The sequence below is a fragment of the Bombyx mori genome, chromosome 7, assembly GCF_030269925.1.
Source record: "Bombyx mori chromosome 7, ASM3026992v2".
Lineage (NCBI taxonomy): Eukaryota > Metazoa > Arthropoda > Insecta > Lepidoptera > Bombycidae > Bombyx > Bombyx mori.
In genome coordinates, this window is record NC_085113.1 from 8,489,117 (window position 1) to 8,506,927 (window position 17,811).

The 17,811-nt window shown below is 35.5% G+C and overlaps 1 protein-coding gene across 1 annotated transcript in view; it reads left to right on the forward strand.

Annotated features, from left to right (window-relative positions):
* LOC100127100 (1-cadherin) overlaps positions 1–17,811 on the forward strand; it is a 271,341-nt gene that overhangs the window by 52,417 nt on the left and 201,113 nt on the right. The gene's annotated exons all lie outside the window — the stretch shown is intronic.

Below are 17,811 nucleotides of genomic sequence, written 5' to 3' on the forward strand. Positions count from 1 at the left end.
GTGAGCTACACACCACAACATTACACATTTGAGACAACGTATGTACAGTCATTCTATTGTATTGTCTAATGTTATTTAATGAACGCAGTTCTGCTGCCTGTTGTCATTCACAACACATTGTCATGTGGTCGGTTTTAGCATTACGTGTTTTGGGGAAGGCTGAATAAATATGAGCCGTTGAATTAAAATATTGGTATTCTTAGTCATCGGTGTCAGACGAGATTAGTAGTTATCTTCGATTATATAGCCAATCTGCTACCTTTGTCGATAAACTTCTTGCAATCATTTCCTCTTCTTCTTCGCCTTAAAGATATGGTCTCGACGAAAATGTTTCTACAACAGTTTGAGAGAAGTCATTTTTAAAAGAAAACAGCGCAAAATTGATTTTTTTTTATTGCTTCGTGGGTGAACGAGCTCACAGCCCACCTGGTTTTAAGTGGTTACTGAAGCCCATAGACGTCTACGACGTAAAAGCGCCACCCACCTTGAGATTAGAGTTCTAAGGTCTTAAGTATAGTTACAACGGCTGCCCCACCCTTCAAACCAAAACGCATTACTGCTTCACGGCAGAAATAGAGTGGTGGTACCTACCCGCGCGGACCCTCAAGAGGTCCTGCCACCAGCAAATTGCTTATTGCCTTGTACGCAGATGATAACAGGTCACTTAGTAGTCAGCGTCGCTGGTTATGGACAACAAGAATGCCATAACCGAGTCACTGCCTGCTGCTGAAGACAAAAAAAAATTTGATCTTAAATCTCGCTTTTTTTTTCAACATACATCGTCTGATTTATCTTTCTTCTGGTCCGTCAATATATCTTTTCGATGCCTCCAATGAACACTACCCTAACTCAAAATTTTGAAATTTTCGTTTTTCCCGCAAATCGCTTCACTATTTTAAAAGTATTACCAATTCATTATTGATGGGGTTCGAAGCAAGAGTAAATCAGCTAGTTACACAAGAAAAAAACATAAATATATCTGCAATAATAAAGATTTTACCAACTTTTTTCGTTTAAACTCTCCTCCTGTAAACCTACGAATTTGGAGTTAGAGCAGTGTTCATTGGAGGCAACGTTTTGTTACTTACATTTAGCTCTTTCTTAACGATCTTATGTGTACAGGGCCATCCTGATTACAACATAAAATTATAATTTGTGCCTATTTAAGCAAGTCTTCGTCCACGCAACCTCTCTTCAGATGTTAATGCGATTATCAAGACCCTCCTCCTAATCCGAAAATCCAGCTGGCTCTTATTTTATTACACCCACATCAGCGTTATGCAGATAATGAGGGTGGTGGCATGGGGCCAAATGCTACCTGAAAGTTCTTTAACCTAAAATAAAGTAGACGGATACTGAAAATGTATTGTGAAATTGGGTCTGCCAGAATAATTTTAAATGTTTAATTGCTTAATGTTTCTGTGATAACGGTTTGAATCTACAGGCATATGAGATTAGATATGTTTGTTCACTTTAATGTGACGATCGTAAAATTGTTACTTTTTATTATATTATTTCACGTCGAACTCTGCCGAGTTTGATGAGTACTGCGAAGGGGTACCCTAACCTGGAAAAAACGTCCGTAACGTAAGATTTTTATTATTAATGCAGACAGTGTAGAACTTAACTTTGTAATAACGTACAAAAATAACATATTTTCTTATCATTCATTGACCACGATCTCAGAGCGTTCGTTTGCGCAATACACTAACTCCTAAGCAAACAACCGTGAATGAAGTGTACCACAATAAGTTCGCACGTTACCGAATGACCGTGGGTTGTTGCGAAACCACCAGTTTAATTATTTTTCTTTATACCTCGAATAGAACTTAAAATTAATATTTTTGTAATAAGGAACTTCGTTTCTATCCGGTGTCCACGACACCATACACCTTTTTTTTTATTGCTTAGATGGGTGGTCGAGCTCACAGCCCACCTGGTGTTAAGTGGTTACTGGAGCCCATAGACAACTACAACGTAAATGCGCCACCCACCTTGAGATATAAGTTCTAAAGTCTCAAGTATAGTTACCGGGGTCCCTAAGCCAGCTCTTAGTGTTAGAGCTGAAGGCGTCTAATGCAAGGTTTATTGGATCTGAGGGATCCGTAAGGACGTGTCTAGGGCAATTATTACTACTACTTACTGCTTCTAATAAGTGGAGATAATAAAAAAAAAATATTACCTTTAAAACCGCTGTCCTGAAAAGTTAAAATCAAAACGCCGTTTGGTAACCACGAAGTATTTTCACTAGACAATAGCGAGTCGTGCAAAGAGAACACGACCGAAACCGGTTCCGAGGCTAGTATTGCCCGGTCGCCATTGTTGTCACAGTGCACGTGAACTCAGTACATCAGCATACAAATGATTCGGTCGTGACATTAAATGTTATTAACTGTCACGGAACTATATGATTGATGGCTTCTATGGTCAATGATCATTATAGTCGTTAGAAGTTTTAGTGTAGTGGTTACTGTACATCGGGCTCTGAGTTCGATTACCGATAAGCCATCGGTGTCTGTATCTATACTATCTATACTAATATTATAAAGAGGAAAGATTTGTTTGTTTGTTTGTTTCGAATAGGCTCTGAAACTACTGGACCGATTTGAAAAATTCTTTTTCCATTAGAAGCCGACATTGTCCCTGATGAACATAGGCTACTTTTTTTTTTTTTTTGGTGTCATGTGTGTTTTAATGTTTCCGAAGCGAAGCGAGGGCGGGTCGCTAGTCTTTGATAAATGTATTCAGTGCTCGTATCTCGGTCTGCTTGTACACTCAAATATGAATTTCTGTACGGACGAAATATGGTCTGAAATAAGATTTTTTGGGTAAAATTTTTAGTAATGACTTATCTCGTTCTCTTTCATCTAATCTGTCAAAAGAGATTCATAGAAAAATGCGATTTACCAATAAAATTGTTTTGGAAACAGTTTCTTTGTCAACTAGTTGTTCCTTTGTAAAAAAAACACAATAAATTTAAATAAAATCTCGAAACTCCAGTGATCATTGTTGAGTTTTGGCAACAAGACGATTAAGTATAGGCCTTTGTTGATATGATTCGACCGCCATCTATCGTATAATACTTAACGGTAAAGTATCTGAAACCTTCACTGAAGTTTCAACGACAAAGTTCAAGTTTCAATCTATTTTTATCTATACTAATATTATAAAGCTGAAGAGTTTGTTTGTTTGAGTGCGCTAATCTCAGGAACTACTGGTCCGATTTGAAAAAATCTTTCTGTGTGAGATAGCCCATTTATCGAGGAAGGCTATAGGCTGTGTAACATCACGCTAAGACCAACGCAGGTGGAGCACCAATAAATAATATTTCAAAATCGGGGTTTTAGAGTTATTTTCACTTTCTAAATGAAGAGACGGGTAAAATTTAGCGTTATGCCAAAGTAACTATTCCACGCGGACGAAGTCGCGGGCAAAAGCTAGTTTAGTTACTCGTGAGTCCGCGCGGGTGGGTACCACTACCCTGCCTATTTCTGCCGTGAAGCAGTAATGCGTTTCGGTTTGAAGGGTGGGGCAGCCGTTGTAACTATACTTGAGACCTTAGAACTTGTATCTCAAGGTGGGTGGCGCATTTACGTTGTGGATGTCTATGGGCTCCAGTAACCACTTAACACCAGGTGGGCTGTGAGCTCGTCCACCCATCTAAGCAATAAAAAAAAAAATATAGTTCACAAAATCACGAACAAAGCACGAAAACTTAAAAAAATCCTTGTCAACGTTTCAACGTTAGTGAAAGTCGGTCACGTTTCATTTTGCATGTATGAGGAGCACCCATATCCTAATACTACTTCTTTGTACAGTTTTAACTTATTTAATAAAAGAATCATAAATCACCAATAATTAAACATTACTTTAGAAACGAATTGAGAGGCTATTTCAGCTTCGCCCTCACATGTAGGTGAGCTCACGGGGCTCAAACCGGAGTGTTGCTAACACTGGCCGTAGCAAGAGCAGTGGTTCGCAGAATCTACCACCGGATCAGAAACGCGACCCACTGAGAAGATCCAGCGAGAAACTCAGTGGGCTAATTACGCCAAATATGTACGTTTCTTACCGCGAAATATCTCCCGTTTTTAGAATCGAAAATAAAAATTTCTCATAAATCAATCTTAAGATCGTTAAGAAGATTATTCTCTCCTGCGGGCTTACTTAGCTTCAATCAGTAATAACATTTCTGTTAATTGTTCTGCCTTTCGGCTAGTTTACTGTGAAATCAAGAAATACAATGTTGTTTTTCTGTAAAAATAGATCATAATATTGGTCACATAATGGTGTCACATTACCATATTATTATGTATTATATATTAATCAAATAACTGTAAATAAATTGTGAAATATATACGATTTTTTTAATAAATAGCACTGACATGCGTAAAAACTGAACCAATGCATAACGAATTTGTATAAACCAGATATGGATAATATTAATTTATTGTGCACTTAACCTACTAAACTAATCTAATCACTGTGGTACTATTTAACACGCCCGTGGCGATCGGATAAACTGTAATAAGAACCAGTTTGGCGTGCGCTCGGCTGCAGTGTTGCCCTTTAGAATTTATGAAACAACATTTTCATTGTTCAAGCCATAATGACCGTAACGGTCGTTGTTGTTATTCCATGCTCCATTTCTAAGTTTCAAGCTGGTTTAGTCCATTTCGAAGTGTTTTTAGCGCCAAAGTTTCGATGGCTTGTCAGAAATATAACGATTTTAGTATCTGTTACAGCCAATGAATTCTACAGTGTATTTTGTATATATTTGACTTATTCACGCCTCAGTTAAAACACTATTTGTTTTTAGAATACTCAGAGCGATAACTTACTTCCTGTACCTCTTCTTTGTTCTTACCCCTATAAAATACTATTTAATTTTTAGGTGTTATTAAAGAAATTTTAATAGCAACTAAGTACCACGAAGAGGTATGTTTTGTAACTTTTTTATTATTAGCGTAGATCGCTCATATGGTATCCAGCGCCAAAAGGACCCAAAACGTACCTTAATACGAATGTGGTCTCTGTCTGAGACCACCTAAACTGAAGGTCTCGATTGCATTGAAATAGATGAGTATCCTACGTTTTTATATTGGAAAACATGACTGATCCCTCGATTAGTTTTTTTCTGAATCAAGGTCGTACCGCATCAAAATCGGATGAGAACGAGGGCGCTTCTGGCGTTTGGCCCATAATGCCTTTGACGCTTCGATGTGAATATGTTCTAAATCGCGTTAACACCACGTACTCCGCGCAGACCACGTTCAAACTAGGTTAACGACAAGGAGTATCAGTGTTCGGTTATAGGTCCTGGTCGGATGAAAGTCATCTCACAAAATGAAGATGTTATCTAACAATCTACGTGACTTCAGAAGTATAGTTGAATATGCGCAACGCAGAAAAAATATAAACAATAAAGTATGTTGTATACAATATGGTATAATAACTGAAGATCATATATTGATATCTACTAAATGATGACCGGTTTTTTTTATAACGCCATCTTGTTGTGTCTTTAAAGCGGTTAGTTGCCCTCAATTAAGAAAAATAGTATTATTATTCGCCAATTGATGTCGGGAAGAGTTGATTATTGAAAACACGAATAAAACAACATTTTCTGAAAATAAATCGCAGCTACATCGATTTATCGCCCCCGAAATCCCCTGTATACTAAATTTTATGAAAATCGTTGGAGCCGTTTCCGAGATTCAGATTATATACATATATATTAATATACAAGAATTGCTCGTTTAAACGTATAGAATAATAATTAGATCACTATTTTATTACGTTTCATCGTTATCTTGAGCTATTCAATAAGATTTTTCATTCACGTAGCTAGAAATATGAGATCACTTGGTGAGTGGCTAATGGACCTATTATTGAGTTTCTATACCTAATATATTTTATCAGTATAATCTGTGTCATTGCATTTTCCCTCCATTACTGCTGCAAAATTTTTACCGATTGCTTGTGTCTCAATATCTCTATCCAATTTATTATTTAAATACGACAGGTGGGTGAAAAAACAGGACCCATGACTTACACGATGAAAGGACTATAAAGTATTAAAAATGAATCCTTAATGTATAAATAGAGCATGTTTAGTAGTGGAACCGCGAATTATGGGCTGTCACTAGTATAAACTTCAAGGTTTGTTTCATGGCAGAAATGGTTTATTTTTTCTCGCCAAAACAATAAATATTCACTGGTGGTAGGACCTCTTGGGAGTCCGCACGGGTAGGTACCGCCATCCCGTCTATTTCCGCCGTGAAGCAGTAATGCGTTTCGTTTCGAAGGGTGGGGTAGCCGTTGTAACTATACTGAGATCTTAGAGCTTATATCTCGAGGTGGGTGACGCATTTACGTTGTAGATGTCTATGGGCTCCAGTAACCACTTAACACCAGGTGGACTGTGAGCTCGTCCATCCATCTAAGCAATAAAAAAAATATAAAAAAATATATGCGTAAATCTTGTTAATTTCATTATTCATGGATATGCAATGGAACGGAAAATAAAACAACTCTTGGATATTCTTTACAAATCGCTTATAAACTACATAATTTTAGATAAAATGGAAAAAAAAAATAGCGTAATAGTTGATCGAGAAATTATTCAAACGTAAACTCACGCCCGGCCGAGCACTAATGAATACCAAGTTGAAAACATTTCTCGTTTATAATGAAGTTTTTCTTTGTTATACGACCTGACCATTGATCTGTTCTGTCAAAACAAATAGGGACATAACTTCGGAATTGGTATATCGACGCTTATTTAGGAACTGCCGTTGTATCAGTCAGAGCACTGGTGGTAGGACCTCTTGTGAGTCCGCACGGATAGGTACCACCACCTTGCCTATTTCTGCCGTGAAGCAGTAATGCGTTTCTGTTTGAAGTAGGGCAGTCGTTGTAACCATACAGAGATTGTAGAGATTGGAGGGTGTCTATGTGTGTGCGGGCCGCGTAAGCGAACACTACACTCGCGTAAGTCATGACGGACAACCTTGGCAACCGTCAAACTCAGCAAAGAATTCGACGTGCAATCAAACACATTCATCCGCCCACTGAGTTTCTCGCCGGATCTTCTAGGCAGGTCTTGTGGTCCTACTGGTGGTAGAACCTCTTGTGAGCCCGCACGTGTAGATACCACCGCCCTGCCTATTCCAGCCGTGAAGCAGTAATGCGTTTCGGTGTCAGGGGTGGGGCAGTCGTTGTAACTATACTGAGACCTTAGAACTTATATCTCAAGGTGGGTGGCGCATTTACGTTGTAGATGTCTATGGGCTCCAGTAACCACTTAACACCAGGTGGGCTGTGAGCTCGTCCACCCATCTAAACAATAAAAAAAACACCCTTCTTCATAACTCAATCTGATACTCACATACCATTCATGAGCATTACATCACCATAACTCATTCCATCAGAGAAGGTTATTATAACCTGAACTGTTTGTTTAATTTATAAATACTTTAATAAACTAAAACCAACGCTACAATAAAACATTAAACAACATTTTATTACACGCGTCGCCATTTCGTAGTCAAAATAATTAGTATTTTCTGTAAGCACACCGAGGGGAGACGTAAAATTATTTTGAAATTAACTGACAATGAGCGTTTTGTTATCAAAGCTATTTAATATACGCGTATTTTGACAAATACTGTATAGGTAAAATTGTGTGGGTAGGACTTAGTGGTTCGTCCTGGTCGTACTCCCGAGTTTGTTAGAATACAAATAGAATAAGATATAAAAAATTGCGGAATTAGATTGTTACATTTTTAGAATTTTTATAATATAATAACAACAATGTTTCCTTAAATATGAAAGTGTTTTTTTTTTTTTCCTACCTAAGCTGATAGCCCTGAGCGGCTATTTCAGCGTAACCTTAACTAGTAGGTGAGCTCACGGGGCTCAAACCTGACGACGTTGCTAACACGAACCCTAGCAAGAGCCGTGCTTCGCAGAATCTAACACCGGATCGGAAACGCGACCCACTGAGATGATCCGGCGAGAAACTCAGTGGGCTGTGTCTGAGGGTTATGAAAGTGTAATGACGTAGTAGGTCAGTCCGCATGGGTAGGAACAACTATGCTATTCCGATTTTTGTGTGACATCCGCTATGCAATAGAATTGATTCCTCAACCTCATGTATTCACGTTATGTTGATGCTGAATGTCTATGGGTTCCGGCAATCACATAACAACAAGTGGGCCTTTGACACGTTCACAATGCTAAACAATAAAACGTGTTTAATCTGGATACAAAACTCCCGAAATTAAACTTTAAAATCAATATATTTTTAATAAATTAAAATATTTTTTAGCAATCAGTAAGCAATAAGGAATTAAATATTTTTTTACTAGCACCACAGATTACTTTTATTGTAATCGAATCATTTTCTGTGTTTAGCGCATCTAACGTAATAAAAAGGTCGCGTTTCCGTTTTATTTTACTTATTTATTTATGTACACATAAAAAAGAAGACGTAGTACAGAGTAATAGGAAAATTACGTACAAAAGCATTGCTTATTTCTTTAAGAAATCTCTCCCAGCAGACCAGCGAGAGGGTCATGAGAATAATAATTAAAATCCTTAAATCCCGTAGTAGATTCTACGAAGCACTGCTCTTGTTAGGGTTAGTGTTAGCAAAGTGTGGACAAAGTCTAGAGCCCCGAGAGCTCACCTACTCGCTTGGTGAATCTAGTATGACCCCTCGAGGTCCCTAGAATAGGTAGGGGAAAAAAGTAATAAAAACGCGTTTACATTATGACTCATCGCGTTCGAATTCGTTTGATGCTCCAAAATAAATGTTATATTCGGAAATATTAATTAGTTTACGTTCGACTTGATTTCATGTTAAATAACATTATGGCCGGTATGACCCGACCGACAATCTGATGGATTCATTGAAATGCCTACCCCACATTTCGCAGCTTAAAATATCTATTTGAAACGTTACGAAACAAAAACACAAATTATGCAACATATTATTATGTATGTACATATTCAAAGATCATATCTTCAACGAGGTTTTTAAATCTACTTATATATATTAATACATGAAGCAAAAACTTTGTACCCCTTTTTACTAAAATTGCACGGACGGAGGAGTATGAAATTTCTCACACTTATAGAGAACATAGAGAAGAAGTGCAGAATGCTAATATTTTTTTTTAAATTATGCATAAAAAATACATTAAATCAATAAAGAAATAATTACACAAACTACCATGTATTTGTCACAACACATACGTATAAATATACTCTTTGTGTATTGTCAATTGTGAAACTTTTGTTATTGCTTAAAGTCTGTGGTAAAATTGAGAACAGATTAATATTGTTTGTCTATAATATTATTTATTTATAGTGTAATTTTGGCGAAATCTGTATTATTATAGAAATATAATAGTGCTTGACAATATAACCATAATAATGTTTAAACTTTTAATTTCAATTAATTATAGTCGAATTTCGACTACCGCGAGGACCACTAGTAAGTATAAATCTATTATTTACTGTTTGAAATCCGTGCCGGTCGTAACCTTTGGGCCGATGAAGAAGCTTGGTGCTCTTTATGTTTTGTATAGAATATACGAAAGGTACTGTGAGGAATTGTTTGAGATGATTTCATCATGTACGTATGTCTAATGAGAATATACCACTAGGAACCCAATTTTGAAGTGTTTGTAATTAATAAAACGTGGCTTACTTGTATCGAGTGATAAGATTTTTATTTTGTAGGCGAGTGTACTTTAGCATAGCCCACCTATTTTTAAATGGTTACCGCAGCACCATGAATACGAATGCATCAGGCGTCCTTTAGGCCACGATGACTTCAACCTTCACAACGGTTCATTTTCAGTCTTATTTCTACTTCAATGCATTTGTAGGGTAGGACAACTACTGCTACAATATTATTATGATTTTGACGTCTTAACTCAAGATTAATGGCCATAGCCACATTGATATTCCTAAATGCCACGATGAGCGCTCGGTTATTTGAGATTTCAAACAAATATAATTTTAGAAGCAAAATGGTATGATGCCATTGAAATTCCCGTCGTCAGTTTGACGGAGTTCTGAATTGAATAGATGAGTCAACCAATCTGGACACGTGTCGTAATAATAATAAAAATTGGACCACGTACAGATTTGTAGAACGATTCATAACAATACTCAATTGTAGTGTTGTATTTATTTTGTCGTCGACTGTACTATCCATGTGTTGAATCAACACTACGATGATTTCTCGTTTACAACATAAAGTGATATATTTAACTGCGTTTTTTTATTATTTTTTATTGCTTAGATGTGTGGACGAGCTCACAGCCCACCTGGTGTTAAGTGGTTACTGGAGCCCATAGACATCTACAACGTAAATGCGCCACACACCTTGAGATATAGTTCTAAGGTCTCAGTATAGTCACAACGGCTGCCCCACCCTTCAAACCGAAACGCAAGCGTTATATTTAATTTTAAAAGTGATATATGTGACGGCATTGACATTTTTAACGACGCGTGTCCTGGTCTCAAAAACAAACTAGTATCCAAGTTCCTTTGTTTATAATTGATGAGAGAATGTTAAGTAGTTAACTCTTGTTTTCATGTTATTTTCAAATATACTCTTTTTGTCGTACTGTTAACATTTAAATTTAGCCTATTTTTCCGCTGTGTGTAAAATTGCTGTAACATGTCATAGTGCGTTATAAGAGATTGCTGTACATGCCTGTAACTGGCTTACATACCAGTACTTAATTTTATACATGCTAATTTTAAGCTTGAATGTTTTGTGTGTATTGCTGTTGGTGTGTTTAAAAAAATAAATAAATAAATAAGTAACATTGAGATTACTGCGATTTTCGTAGTGGAATACATATAAAATTATTAATTCGAAAATAAAGTTAGGTAAATCTTCGGAAACTAATCTCACTTTCTACTTTACAAAGCAATAAAAGTTTCCTTTTTTGTTGGTAATCACTTACCGATAACTTCCAATATATGAATAACTTAAGTATAACTTCTACTTGGGTCTTGGCAGACTACTTGAAGTAAGCCCCAACGTAATCTTCATATCAAAATAGATTATTTTTTTATGAAGGAAGGATTACTGGTGGCCCGGTGGCCTTTCTAGTTTAACCAAGACAGGTGGGCGAGCAAGGGCTCAGCCAGGAGGGGTGGGATTTGCTAACAGCTGCCCGAACGCCTTCGAAGGAGATTTTAACAACTCAAGGGCAGCTGCTTCGCGAATAATGTATTACTGCATCGGAATCGCGACTTTTTTTTTATGTTAAGTGGTTACTGGAGCCCATAGACGTCTACAACGTAAATGCGCCACCTACCTTGAGATGTGAGTTTTAAGCTCTCAGTATAGTTACAACGGCTGCCCCGCCCTTCAAACCGAAACGCATTACTGCTTCACGGCTAATATATAGGCAGGGCGGTGGTACCTAGCCGCGCGTACTCACAAGAGGTTCTACTTGCCCAGAAGATCCGGCAAGAAACTCAGCGGGCGGATGAATGTGTTTGATTGCACGTCGAATTCTTTGCCGAGCTTGACGAGTACGGTTACCAAGATCAGACTTTTCTTTTGTGAAAAAAAAACAAACAAAAAAAACTGACAAAATCCCTTACATATATTTTAAAAAATGAGACGCTTTTAGATCTAAGCTCAAAAAGGTTTTTGTCACACAATATTTTCTTTGATACTGTATGTGACTTTATATGACTGACACATACGACAAAAGCCTCGTCTAACCTTTAAGTAAAAACGCGATCAAGTTGCGCGGGCGTCGGTCAACAGAGGTCAACGACCGGAGGCCCCTAGACAACCTTTGTAGTTGCCTCGCACCCGTCTCCTTACACACCCACGACACGGCAATAAGGATTAATCTGACTAGAATTTTATTCATTAAAAACAGTTAATTTAGGGAATTGAGTAATCAAGTGTATTAAGTATAATATAAACTATGCTATTCACGTCATTTTCGTGTGGCACATCATCTACTATAGATGAAACATTGAAAATACAGCGAAAATATAATTGAAATTTGTTTTTTTTTTCTAGTCATTTTTCATCTACTTTCAAACGATGACATTGCCCTTGTAGGCAGACGAGCATCTGGCCCACCTGATGGTGAGTGGTTACCGTCTCCCATGGACTACAGCAATGCTAGGCGCAGAGCCAAGTCGCTGCCTACCGTTAAATACTCTCCACAAGCTTCGTTTGAAGAAGGATATATTATGTCATACATAGCTCTTGGGAAACACCCAACGTTTTTTTTACTATAAAATCATTTTTCTTACACTATTTTTAATTCAAATTTATTAAAATTTATTTTCTATTTTTTAGTTGGATTTTCTATAAAAGCGTATTTTGTTAGTTTATTTAAACAATTATTTATTTTTAATTTTTCAGTTAAATTTCAATTTTTGCATTAGGTTTTTTCAATTTTTAAATATTGAATTGTCATCGGTCCTTAATAAGTATACCATTTGAGTAGTAGTATAACATATTTAATATTATATTAGTATATCAAATTTCGAGTTAATCCGACGTTTTGAAGGGGGTCAAAATCATGTTCAATGATTCCGTTACAAACATACGTACGTCTGAAGCTAATAAAAGGGTTTTAAAAAATTGTTTTACTTGTGTCTACGGAGTCGCGAAAACCCAAAGAAAGTATCATTAGAATGATAGCTACATTATGAATGCTTAATTCCAATTAGCTCTATCTATACAAATTCATTGAATCCGTATAATGAGACGACATATGAGTCGTCTATTATCAAAGGTGGCATTTGGACAAAAAAATGTTATTGATATGTCAATACAGATTGATTTGAATATAATCGTCTCCTTCAAAGAATACGGTTCAAAACCTGCATTAAATAAAGGTTAATACTTAACCTGTTATTTATCTAAGATGTCGTTCAGGAGAGTTTTGTGACTGCCAATGGAATACAAAGTCAATAATTCGTTTTTCTGATTTACCAATAATGGTCCAAAAGTCACATTGCCGCCTTTGATAATACTCGACTCATATAATGACCCTACTTGTCTATACTGTCTATACTTCTATACTTATAATATTATAAAGAGGAAATATCTGTTTGTTTGTTTGTATTGAATAGGCTCCGAAACTACTGAACCGATTTGAAAAATTCTTTCACTGTTTGGAAGCTACACTATTCGCGAGCGACATAGGCTATAATCGTTTTTGAAAAAAATTAGGGATCCTTACTAAAACTCCAATAATATAACCCAAGGTGTAAAAAAATTACCTAATATATTCTTTACATTGCGTGCCCTACGAAAGCTATTGATGATAGAATAAAATAATGTACTACGACTTTGTAGAACACATTATTAATTACAAAAAGTGTCGCGACAGCATATGTCTAACTATTATAGTTATGCCGCAATAAGTGTTATTTTATTTAAAAAAAAGAAAACAACATCAAATATCGTTGAAATTTTTGTTAAAGACCCGAGCGAAGCCGGAGCGGGCCGCTTGTAATACATAATTGGATTTGTTCATTTTGTTATATGGCCTTTGAATATTTAAACTTTATAAATATACAAACAACTTATTAAATTTAAATTAATCTTTTGTAATCTTAATTGACACAATGGACACGAAACCCGCAGAGTGCCAGGGTCATACGATAAATTTATATGTATAGAAACACTTGTAACGGACTTACCCATATAGCAAAGAACGATTGTAATAACGTGGTAATTTTGTCAAACAGTAGGATTTTATTAGCAACTAGTAAAGGGGTCTATGAAAAAAAAATCCGTGTGCCAACACTTAACAAGATTATACAAGATTATACTTATTTACTACAAGATTATACAATAAATCTTTATGCGAATACTAAAGAAGCTATAAACAATAATATTTATTAAAACTACCCACAGATAAAATGTAATTCATATATATTTTTGACACTCGCACATGCTCAGAATGAATATGCAGTTTTACATAAAAAAATGCCGATAAATCCAAGAGTCACTTGGAAAGTAAATCTCCAGTCAATCTCCACCTATCGCAGGGACCTAATATTACCTATTTATACACTTTTATTGCGTCTACGTTGAGGCTAGACGTTATAAAACTAAAAGGAACAGAACTATAATAAATCGTGCTTATGAATACATAACAACCGTGTTCGGAAGTGTCTGTGGGCTCGTAACATAGGGCGAAGATTACTAATTTGGTTGTACGTACCTTTGGGCTGAAGTTTCGTGCGAGCGACGAGATGGGAAAAGCGTTTTGCCGGGAATTAGATTTTAATGTCAGTGTTCCTACGTCAGACTGTATGCGAAGATTATATGTACATATATATCTAGGGTCGGCAGACTAAAGCACATAAGTCAAAATTTTCAATTTATTTTTTATTACATCGTCGGTTTACATTTTGCTCAACACACAATCTGACTAAAGCACATAAATCAAACTCAAGTATTTCATGGCGTATTCAAGCGGCGTTCTGTATCAACCTTATCAAATCCTAATATAGTCAAACGAACTAAAAAACATAACTGGACTTATGTTCTAAGGAACACCATAAGTACAAAGTTATTAACGTAAGAAGTCTGACTTATGTTATAAAGAACATCAAAATGTAACATTTCTTTAGAGAAAGTGGTTACTTAAAAATATTTATAACGTAAACAATACTTCGGTAAGTGGTTTTAATTTACTAATGTTGTCGATTGTGCACAGTTTGTTGGTTAGTTTTGTGTGAGTGCTTAAGTATTTTAATTATTTAAGATGAATATTCAAAGAGGCAAGAAATTAGTTGAAATGGCGTCATCCACTTTTCACATATCTTCAAAATTATGATTTGCAAATTACGTAATTATATCAATATTATATCATTATAAATAGATAATTAATTGTCTTGTCCTTTTTTAGAAAATGTAAATCAACAGTCGATTTTGAACACAGAGTTCTAGTAGAACCTAGTAGTAGACGATCCTATACCGTCGACATCATCAGGTCAAGTCAGTAGCTTAACATACTATTCTGTACTTGACTTCTCTAGTGATGATTCTGTATGATATCCATGTTATGAATTACCGAGACTTCCAATCACATCAAGTTCAAGTACTTGTGATGAAATTTCAATGAATCCTAATGTGTCTCCAAAAAAGAGTATACGTACTATAAAAAGAGAAAAAAGAATAAAACGTAACTTAGGACAGGCATACAAAACTTTAAAAGGAAAATGTACATCAGATCGCACTATGAATAAAAAAATATATTTGAGAAAAACCAAAAAAAAAAGCCCGCTGAGTTTGTTTCGCCGGTTCTTCTCAGGACTGTGGCTTTTTTTGGAACCGGTGGTAGAGATAACATTGTTATTTATATTTTGACATTCAATAAGTGTGTTATACTGACATCTAAGTTGAAATAAATGATTTTGAATTTGAAAGAGTTACCTGTTTGCAGAATGAAATGTAAAGAACGTATACCATTAACTGATAGGCGTGCCATATTTACAGAATATTGGCAAATGGGGTCATATGCAAAAAGATCTGCATACTTGGCGTCTTTAATGGAAATTCAAGATAAATCTAAGCAAAGAATACGAGCTATTGAACCTGAAAAGCAAAAGCTTAGAATGAAGACATAAAAATACTTTTTTACTGTGCATGGTAAACATGAACCTGTCTGCCGAGGATGTTTAATGAAACCGTTAGATGAAAGTGACAATTTTATAAAGACAGTTGCTATGAAAAGGAGATCATCCATAGGGGGTTCTCAAACTGATGATATAATATCTACACAGCCATTACCCATATCCATCGAGAAAAAAAAAGATTTAATTTCGCTGCTCCCTTTAATACTAGATATTTTCCATGAATTTTACATAAGTCTTCCCACGTTGGAAACTTTACGAAATACTGATCCAGATATTTTAAAACACGATGAAGAAGAAGAATTTTAATTAAACATTGAGTTGTTATTTATATTTATGACTTATATTATTATAATATATATCTTAATTGTTGATCTTTTTCACTTAACTCATACTATTGTTGTGTTCCTTATAACTTAAGTCATCTAATTATTAAATAATCACATTTACTTTAAAATATTTAATTTTAATAATAAGTTAGTGTTATAGACTTATATAATTCAAATAAACATTATGAAGTTTGTTAATGTATAAGATTCTAAATAGTTTTTTTTAATTCCTGTAAAGTAGAGTTTTTTGACTTATGTGCTTTAGTCTGCTGACCCTAGATATAGGGGTGAAAGGCTGTTTGGTTTATGGGACATTTCGCTTAATACGCGATATATTTAACTTTGTAATTAAAAGATTATTTGGTATTAGCATCAACAATTCGATGTTTTTAGTCGAACTTGAATTGTTAATAAATAAATGTTAATAAATGTTTACTAACAATCACGCCACGTTAACTGGTCCCGTGGTAAGTTCATAAAGAGCTTGTGTTACAGGTACCAGATAACGGAAATAAATGTAATATTTTTATTATACACATACATATATTAAATATACATCCATAACCCTGGAAAAGATATTTTTATATTTATCATACAAATATCCTCCCTTGGCGGGATTCGAACCCAATTATGTTTACACCATTCAAAAATAACTGATGAAGTATTTTTTATATTTTTCCAAATCTTAGTCTTTTTTAGTGCCCTTGTAGGCAGACGAGCATAAGGCCCACCTGATGGTGAGTGGTTACCGTCGCTCATGGACGTCAGCCGAAATACCTATCGAAAATACCTATAATATAAATACATACTTTAAATGATATACCTACTTTAACTGATAGTTATGAAATTACACATATGAGATAGACTTCGGCATATTGCTTATTTTGCCTAAATATCTTAAACAAAAATGGTGTCCTGACTTTAAAATGGTCGATGTTAAGTGATTATCGTAGCAAATAGTATCACAACGAAAATGCCGCCAGTTAACATGAGATAAGTGGTCCAATGATGCCCCCTATCATATCTTTGGCGACCTTTTAAACAAAACTCAAAACTGTTTCGTAGTAGAAATATGTACTGCAACATAAGCTATTATTTAAAACTAGAGGTACCGCAGTAGTCGAAATTGACTATAATTAATTGGAATTGTAAGTTTGTACACTATTATGATTGTATTTTATACTTCTATAATCACAAATTTCGCCAAGACTACACTATAAAAAATATTAACAAAGACAAACAATATTTAATCTCAATTTGACAACAGACGTCAAAAACGAAAGTTTGACAATAAATAGTACGTATGCGTGTGTGCGTCAAATACATGGTATGTAGTGTGTGTAATGTTTTCTTTATTGATTTAATGTACATATCTTTTATGCATTATTTAAAAAAAAATTAGCATTGTGCACTTCTTCTCTATATTCTCTATAAGTGTAGAAAATTTCATACTCCTCCGTCCGCGCAATTTTCGTAAAAAGGGATATAAAGTTTTTGCTTCACGTATTAATATATAGATTTAGAATCAATTACGAAGAGCCTGCATCGACGGTCTCCTGACAAGCTTTACGTAAACCAATAATCACAGTTTCCGCTACTATAAAACTGTTACTCACTATTCAGAATTAATTATAGACTGGGCTAGCGCCCTCTTGCGGTGAGAGGCGGCAGGAAGTGCCTGACCCGGGGGTTCGTGACAAGCCCAGTGAATGCGTTTTTCAGTTTGAAACTTAGTATCTGCTTAGGGAATTTAAATACCGACTTGGTCCCGTCGCTTGAGTACAACGGGAGTCTTATCCTTTAGGACAACTTCTACAATATGACC